The sequence below is a fragment of the Hemicordylus capensis genome, chromosome 4 (genome assembly GCF_027244095.1).
Source record: "Hemicordylus capensis ecotype Gifberg chromosome 4, rHemCap1.1.pri, whole genome shotgun sequence".
NCBI classification, from domain to species: domain Eukaryota; kingdom Metazoa; phylum Chordata; class Lepidosauria; order Squamata; family Cordylidae; genus Hemicordylus; species Hemicordylus capensis.
Genome location: NC_069660.1, coordinates 296,314,341 through 296,323,880, shown reverse-complemented (window position 1 = coordinate 296,323,880; position 9,540 = coordinate 296,314,341). Strand labels below are relative to the sequence as shown.

The following is a 9,540-nucleotide window of genomic DNA, read 5'->3' as shown; positions in this document are numbered from 1 at the left end:
AGCAAAGAATCAAGGTAGGAGGACTGTCCTCTCCTCCACCTATGTTTAAAACAAAAGCAGGGTAGCTTTGCTGGAATCAAGCTGGACTGGAGGGATGTCTGGCATGACAGCCCACCATCCTTACCTCCTCCTCTGGAGATGGACCCGCGTTGAGTCCTTTGCAGAGGCAGGAGCAGGCAACAGCTGGGAAAGGAAGGCGAGGGGCAAGCTGGCCAGCAGAAGCCAGGTCCCGATGGCAGAAAGTGGGACAAACCAACAGGAGTCCCCAGCTGCGGAGCCATCCCCTCTGGAGCAGCTCCGAGATGGAGCTGTGGAAAGGGTGCACCATGATGACATCAGGCACCTTTAGAGGGGAGCGGGCCAGAGAGGGAGGGGGGAGGAGTAAAGGAAGATCATGACACAGCTGTAATGGGTGAAAATGTGTTAAAGGGAATAAAGGAGAGCAGTGGCCCTACCCAGGGGAGTGGGAGGTGCTAGGTTTGTGAGGGAGCATATAAAGGGATGGCTAGTGATGAGGGGCTCTCATAGTGTCCTGGACCTCCAGGGAGAGGTGGACACAAGGACCAGCAAGCCACAAAGGAGGAGGATTTGGCTGGCATGCATGTGACACTTTCCCGTTTGTACTCGGAGGCCTGAACCTTCCATGCCTTCACACCCAAGCAGCGTGAGAGGAGACCCGTCCAGACAAGGGATTTGCATGGGTTCTGATGGTCATGCATATTTGGCTAGCCCACCTCCTACCCTGATTTTAACAGTCGCGTGAATCAGCCTAATGTCTGTATTCTGTAAAACTTGTATCAACTTTTGTCTCTAAACCATCAGAGAGGAGAACATTGCAGCCTTCCAGATCCTATTATGTTTTAAATATGGCAAGTATGCCACATTTTTTGTATCTTTTTGTTGTATTCAGTCTCTGCTTGCAGTCAGAAAAATCTGGATCAATATTTATAGCACTAGTGCCTAACTTGATAGCAAGATTTTGAACACCTAATTTCTCTTTTTTAGACTGAGGCATTCAGAATCTCCATGCAATATCTCAGATGACATACAGTATTTGTTTGGAGAACTGGTTTACAATTTCCTTTGTACTGTAGGTTCCTGGTGGCAATGTCCACAATTCTGTAACAAAATTTTCAAAGGCAGTAACCAGACCTGCGATAGAGTTTGCATATTCTGTGACCACATGCAATAAAAGTTGATATATTTGCCAGCTGCTTGCTTCTGTGTCTCCTTTGCTTCAAGTTTGAGGGAAATGAGGGAAGATGTGCTTGTTGGAGATGTGACTCCATAAGCATTGACTCTCAGAACTCATTATTCCTACTGATCACTAGGAATATTAGGAGTTAAGGCATAGAGTGTAGGACTGCCCCCTTGTTCTCTTTTTTGCCTTGTATCTCTGCTTTGAGTCTTCTGATTGGTAGACTGATATTCTTAGGGAACCCCCTCTTCTGAGTTATCTCTGTTGCTTTCTTCCACCATGAGCTAGCTAGTAAAGGGTGCAGACGTTCTATCTATGTTTGTAACTTCTTCACATTACTTGTTTTTGACCTCAAACAATTAACTGCAGATCTCCTCCTTGAGCTTTGTTCTCATCACACTGGGTTCCTCTGCTAAATAAGAGGTTGATTCAAATTCTCCCCTACATTGCTTAGGTGGGAGGTACAGGGGTCCTGCCTGTACCATTGAACAGGGGTGGGGGTGGGGTTTGATAGGACTTGAGGTCTTATCTGATGCATGTCTTGGTAAAATTTTAGGTTGTGCTTCATAGAATCCATAACTATGCACTACAGAGATGGGCTGCTTGCATTTCCAATGCTTGAAGACACCCCAGGCTTGTTTCCATTTGGTCACTTCAAAGGAAGCACTTCATATACAAGCAATGCAGGACTCAGCAAGATCTTTGAGAATTGTTTGTCCTATTTCAAAGGCAGTACAGTAGAAGCCAGCTAAGAATCCTAGAGAGCATTGGTGCCCTGGAGATGCTAGCTTATGCACCATCTCCTTTGATATCCTGATATCACATAGTGGTGCGTGTGGTTTCTTTTTAGAAAAAGAAAAACTTTTAATGCCAAAGAAAATGTGCACATAAGAAGTCTGCATTTTGCTGTGTAGCTCCTGTCACCCTTATTTTAAGCTCAGGCATGATGCACAAACCTTTTTTAAAAATCCATGAAAGGTATTCAGAATGATGTGCCAAAGACTGTGTATTGCAACTCAGATAGATGCAACTTAACAAAACAAATCCCGGAGTTGCATCTGGGCAGGCATCTTGCATATAAGTGGCTTGCATATTAAGTTTTTGCCTCAAGCAATGCAGATTGACCAAAATATCAACACATCAAAATGGAAGGCTTGTAATGAAAATTCAGAGATAACTGCAACTATAAAGCATTGCCAATGCTGCTAAAATAAATTAATTAAAGATAATAGGCCTGTAGTTTTGCAAGATATGTTATCATGAGATGAGATTGCCTTCATCATAATTTTTCCCCCGATGTTGTTGTTAAAGGAAGAAATCATTGTCTACATTATTCTGTTTTGCACCCATTAACATTTAAATAGCTGAACTAAATTCCACTGAGTTTGGCAGATCTAGAAAGACTGAATAGACTGACAAGTATTAAACAACAGCTTGGAGCTTTTCAGATATATTCGATAAGCAGCTAAGACAATAACCTTTACTAGTCTGTACTAGAGAATGTAGCTACCCTCATGGCACATGTAGGTCTGATCCAACTTCACAGTGCCTGGACCAATTTGAACCAAATTTGGTAGTGTTTTAGGGACACATAGGGACACCTCAATGGCACAGTTTGTGATGATGTCATCCACCCCAATTCAAGATGGCAGATGTGTGAATGTTTGAGGAGCAAGTGGGCTAACTTGTGAACCGCTGAACCGATTTGAACCAAATTTTCTACAGCTGTGGGGACACATAGGGACACCTCAATGACATAGTTTATAACAATGTAATCCACCCTAGTTCAAGATGGCAGGGGTGTGAAGATTGGAGGCACAAGGGGGCCAACTTGTGAACCGCCAAACTAATTTGAACCAAATTGGATACAGTTGTACAGACACAAAGGGACACCTAAATAGCATAGTTTGTGATGATGTCATCCACCCCAATTCAAGATGGTGGATGCATGAACATATGAGGCTCATATGGGCTAACTTGTGCAGATGGCATTTATCAATTAAGATTATAATGAAAGGAAAGTAGGCAGATTAGTTCTCACTAGAACATCTTATTTAAAATCCACACCACAACTTCAACAACAGTGCATCCCAGGGTAGTTATGGGCAAAGAGAAAAAAGAAAGAAAAAAAAGACCACTTTCAGTGTTTGTGCAACCACTGAATGAGGGTCCTGAAAATGGACCCCTCCCCCACATTTGCACACGTTTGTAACATAGTATTCATTCCCTAACCTGTTCATTTTGGAACCCAAGCCAAATAAGCCCATTCAGTTCAGATTCAATTTCTTTGAAAAGTGAATACATACATATCCCTGGTAGTCAAGAAATAAGTTCACTCTCAATAGAAATCTTGGGTGTTAAAGCAACATTACCTAGAGGCCAGGAACTAATCTATCCAAAGCAGTTTAGGCAACAAGAAGTGGCACCCAAGGATTCAGTCAAGTTGACCTTGGATGAGGAAAAAGGGTCTGTTCAGAAAATCCAGTTCATTAGTCTTTTCAGAAGATGCCCTCTCCACATATAGCAAATATGTGGAGGTGAAATCAGGACACTTACATCTGTACACACCCATGCTCTGCCCCTGACATCTGTGCAGACATAGGAAGTTGCCTTATTCATTCATTCATTCATTCATTCATTCATTTGATTTTTATACCGCCCTTCCAAAATGGCTCAGGGTGGTTTACAATTAAAACAAAACCATTAAAAACAATAACAGTTAAAACAGAAATATAAACAATGTAAAACATCAATTAACAATTTAAAACATCATTGAAAACAAACAATCAGAACAATTAAAAAACCCCGAAACCAGGTTACAGCATTAAAACAATTAAAACTAATTAAAAACCCTGGAAGGCCAGGCCAAACAGATAAGTTTTAAGGGCTCTCCTGAAGGTCAATAAAGAATTAAGATTGCGGATTTCTGCTGGGAGTGCATTCCACAGCCCAGGAGCAGCTACAGTGAAGGCCCACCTCTTAGTTGTTACCAGACAAACCAGTGGTAACTGGAGATGGAGCTCCTCAGATGACCTTAATGTGCAGTGGGGATCATGTAGAAGAAGGCGCTCTCTAAGATAACTCGGGCCAAAGCCATTCAGGGCTTTAAAGGTAATAACCAGCACTTTGTATTTTGCCTGGAAACATATTGGCAGCCAGTGTAACTGTTTCAAAACAGGAAAAATATGGTCTCTCCGGGTTGCCCCAGAGACCAATCTGGCTGCTGCCTTCTGAACTAACTGAAGTTTCCGGACTACATACAAAGGCAGCCCCACGTAGAGTGCATTGCAATAGTCAAGCCGGGAAGTTACCAGCTGATGCACCACTGTTTTGAGGTCATCCTCCTCAAGGAATGGGTGCAGCTGTCGAATCAACCGAAGCTGATAAAAAGCACTCCTGGCCATGGCCTCCACCTGAGATACCAGGGTGAGGTCTGGGTCCAGGAGTACTCCCAAGCTACACACCTTCTCCTTCTGGGGGAGTGTAACCCCATCCAGCACAGGAAGATCTAACATGCCCCTCAGATTCTGATCCCCCACAATGAGCACCTCCATCTTGCTTGGATTCAGCTTCAGTTTGTTATCCCTCATCTAGTCCATTACTGACTGTAGGCAGGCATTTAGAGAATGGGTGCCATTTCCTGAAGATGAAAAGGAAAAGTAGATTTGGGTGTCATCAGATCACACCCAGCACCAAATCTCCTGATGACCTCACCCACGCAGTTTCATGCAGATTTTAAAAAGCATTGGTGACAGAATGGAGCCCTGAGGGACTCCATATAACAGCTCCCATTTTGAGAAGCAACTGTCACCAAGCTTCACCACCTGGAATCTACCCGAGAGATAGGAATGGAAGTACTGCAAAGCAGTGCCCCCTATCCTCAACTCCCCCAGGTGATCCAGAAGGATACCATGGTCGATGGTATCGAACATCGCCGAGAGATCCAGAGGAACCAGCAGAGTCACACTCCCTCTGTCGATTCCCTGGTAAAGGTCATCCATCAGGCCGACCAAGGCTATCTCAACCCCATAGCCCATCTTATACTGAATTAGATTATTGATCCATCTAGTTCAGTACTGTCTACTCTGACTGGTAGCAGCGCTCCATGGTTTCGGACAGGAGTTTTTCTCAACTCAACCTGGAGATACAAGGGATTGAACCTGTGATCTTCTGCATGGGAAGCAGATACTCTGCTACTGAGCTACAGCCCCCTTCCCTTGGCCATGGTCCTTCTTCACTTTCCAGGCATTGGATATACAACTCATATGACTTCAATCTGCATTATAAGGTCAAGTAAAAAGGTCCCCAGGCCCTATGCTTACTGGAACATTAATTAAATCTCTTACTATATTTTAAAATGTTTTTTTTTTTAACATTGACATGTTATTCCTGGCCCTGTACAGTTTTATTCAACCTTCCCAGCACTTTTTGAATAACAAACAGAAAGACTTCTAAATAGATTATATAAACCAAAGGACCACCTTGTGGTTTAAAGTTAATCACAAGATTGTGATCTAAAGCTTTGTTTTTTAGAGAGTATTGATCTTCTGTTTTCTTAGCTTATGAGGTGCCAGGAGTAATAAAGTAATAAAACATTAGTTACACTCCTCCATCCTATACTTTCTTAGATAACACAATGTGACATTTTAAGTGTAGTGAACCATTATCTTAATGGGGAAAGTGAGAAGTTCAAAATATTATTGAATACTGGAACAATTTTTGACCATGATCCAGCAAAGTCTAAAAAATAACCCCAGTGGTTTTAGTGGGAGAGGAAAGCACCGTACAACCTCATCCTATGCATCCTTACTCAGATGTGAGTTCATTGAGTCTCAAAAGTCTGCAGCAAATCCCCACTGAGGCTTGACATCTTTCTGCTATAACACCAAGATATCTTGGTTCTGAAAACCACGTCTGATCCATTGTTTCTCTAGCCTACTTCTCTCTCCTCCCTGTTGTGGGGTGTGGCTACAGTCCTGATTGCAGTAATGAGGTAGAGAGAGGAAAACACAAGATGACACACACCTTCACTGTCTCAGAGCTACTAAAACTGGCAAAGGGCCAGGTCTGAACAATACCATTCCAGTCCACATGATTTGGAAGGGGTTGCAAGAGTCTATCCATTGGGACATCCTCTGCAGAGAACCCGATGTACTCCTGCCATGTCGTGTGTGTGTGTGTGTGTGTAGTGGGGGCTGTTTATCTGACTGGCCTCTCTACATGTGCTCCAAATACTTTTATAAATAGAGGTGCCATTTAGATTGACAGACACACACACCCTTGCAATGAAAGGATATGCCAGGAAGAGGACCCCAATGGGTGTGCTCTTGGCACATCTCCTTCTAAATCACACGGGCAGGGATGGTATCCATGCTGGCTCGAAGACTCCAGGATATGCATTGAATTCACAGTTTATATTTCAGAATTTGTTTCTGCTGAACCCTAACATTTCCTTGGTGATGAATTCCAGCTTTCCATCATATGATTTAACCATGTGACATTATCAGGTAGTCAGCATTCACATGGTTAATCTGTTTCAAATATTTATTTTCTCTAAGAATTCATTCTTGATTTTTCAGCTATTTTCAGTGGCTGTAAAATCTATTGGAAATATTCACTTTTTTCCTTAGGTAAATAGTGCAAACACTTCATTAGTTAACGTTAATTGGTTGCTTGTTTGTGGTCAAAAAGCTGTTTTAAAAACCTTTAAATACAGTCACAAAAATGAAGTTTCTTCTGTTTAATAGCATCTAAAGAGCTACTTTTCCCCCTGGAGATGTCTTGATTTCTTAGAAAACAGTGATGTTTAAAATGTCTTTTCCCCAGAAGGTTAACAAGTATTTTGAAAGCATTGTTAAAGCTGATTCTGGGAAGCACTTGCTTAAAACATGGAAGTTGATGCAGGATGACTGATTGATTCCCTAATACAGTCCCAGATGCCTGGATGTGGATCAGCAGGCCATTTATAGGCATTCACTGTTGCCCCTATTTGAAAAAGCGGAACTACATCCACAGGATTGTAAGATACAACTTCTCCAAACTTTGATGCAGATATTGTAAACGCCATTAAGACACAGGAGAAGGAAGGAAGATATTTGGGGGGGAAGATGCAGAACTGATAATTTAATGGTAAAGACTATTTTCTTCCTAAAAATTCACCTGCTTGAGCTAGAAAAAGTTAATCACCCTTGTAAGGATTCTGTAGCTGCTATACTGCCTGTCTGAAAACTAAAATGAGCAGTGAAGCTCTTCTAAGTGGAGAATCTGGGAGCCCTTATCTACTTGTATGACCCCAGTTCAGAGACATTAAAGATAGCTTGGATTTCTGGAGCAACTCTCTTCACGGGAAGAGTCACCAGAAAATCCAGCTCAAAGTGCACAGGACCCAGGGTCTGCATCAGCACTGCAGCAGGGACATGTAACTATGGCAACTGTAGCAGGCAGTACAGAATATCAGCCACTGACTGTGGTCACACCTCAAGGTCAGGTAGTGGTGACAAATATTGTCACTTGCAACCCTCACAATACAGAATTCACAATTCCAGTGACAATCAGACCGAGTGTTAAGCAACCTGCACAAAGATGATGAGTCATCCAAAATTAAAAGAGGATCCTCCCCCAAAAGAATGCTATGGATGATCTCGACTTTCCAACCCTATCCAATAGATGACTGGGGGAAATAAACAGCAGCACCCATTTGACATTATTCCAAATGGCTTATCTATTACAGAAGGTTAATTCTCCAGTCAAGGCTGGATTCTAACTGTTCTGAAATCCCCCAAAGAAATAATATTTTAGAAAATAGCTGAAAGCCAACCCATTCAAAGGTTCTTCAAAGGACCAGTTTGTATCAAGAGTAGCTTAGCATCAGTCACTGGAACCATTCTGTCAGATAGAACCATTGTAACAATTGCAACATGGATGTGGACAGTCTCTTTCATCTAACGGTTTCAGTTGGCTGCTCAAGAAGTCATGATGACCGTAATGGTGGGACAAAGAGAGAGGAAACAATCAACAATGTCAATCCAAATCCTCTGTGTCAAATGCCTCCCCCTCCCATGTGTGTGCCTTTGTCTTAAGCAATGGTGATGCTGCTTGACATCACACACATTTGCACATACACTCATCCCCTCCTACTTTGCTGCAGCAAAGGCCACTGCTGCATGACACATGCACCCTCCTCCACGCATCTGCCACTGGGCTAGTTATGAAAAGAGGGAGGACAGGGAAGAGAAAATGAGGGAAAGGTGATGTTCTTTTCTCATTTCCTCTTCCACTTCATGCCGCTTTTCATAACCAGCCTACTGACAACAAGAGAAAGGAAGCAACTGCAGGAGGAGGCCATGTGAACCCTATGCCAAGCAGGTAGGCAATGAGGAGGAGGAGGAGGAGGAGGAGGAGGAGGAGGAGGAGGAGGAGGAGGAGGAGAGACTCTTTGCCAAGCCTTGAGTGTGCCACCACATAGGGAAGAGCCCTTTTTGATGGGGGGGGGGTAGTAGAGGAAAGCAGGTGAGGCTGTGGGGGGTATCTTGCCACTCCATCTGTGCTCAGTAATGCACGACATGAGGCAAACACCCCACCTTGCCTCATGGAAGGATTGTCCAAAGATGAAACTGTGAACAGCGCTGATGATAACTGAGCAGAACTCTCAATTACAAACATCAGCAGACTGATCTGGGATAACAGTGATGCCTTGCAGTAGGAGGCACAAGAAACTGGCCTGAAAATTTAGGGAAAACAATAGACTGCCTGACTTTTTATCATTTGTGCAGCCAACATTTTACATAGCTTTCCCCCTGGTAGGTTTTATACGCAGCTAGAGAAGAGTGCACTTGTATATTTCATAAGCTGATGATGATGATGATGAGAGCCAGTGTGGTGTAGTGGTAAGAGTGCTGGACTAGGACTGGGGAGACCCGGGTTCAAATCCTCATTCAGCCATGATACTTGCTGGGTGACTCTGGGCCAGTCACTTCTCTCTCAGCCTAACCTACTTCACAGGGTTGTTGTGAAAGAGAAACTCAAATATGTAGTGCACCGCTCTGAGCTCCTTGGAGGAAGAGCGGAATATAAATGTAATCATCATCATCATCAGCAGCAGCAGCAGCAGCTTAAAGAGTATCTTTCTAGGTGCAGCAACCTATTTCAAATATATGGTGATTCCACGCAGTGGGCCAGTTTGGATGGTGGAGCCCCCAGCACAAATGATTAGGAAAGGGACATAACTAGAATGAACCCGTTGTGATGTCCTATGTGGATGCCCCAACACGCTCCCAGTGTATCCCTTTATTATGTGTGGTGGGTTGTTAATCTTCATGACCCCTCTAAGTATCTGGAGTGTG

The 9,540-nt window shown here is 43.2% G+C and overlaps 1 pseudogene; it reads left to right on the top strand.

Moving 5' to 3' along the window:
- Nucleotides 1-232: 232 nt before the first annotated feature.
- On the top strand, nucleotides 233-8,143 carry LOC128323233 (homeobox protein PKNOX1-like; annotated as a pseudogene).
- The last annotated feature ends 1,397 nt before the right edge of the window (nucleotides 8,144-9,540 follow it).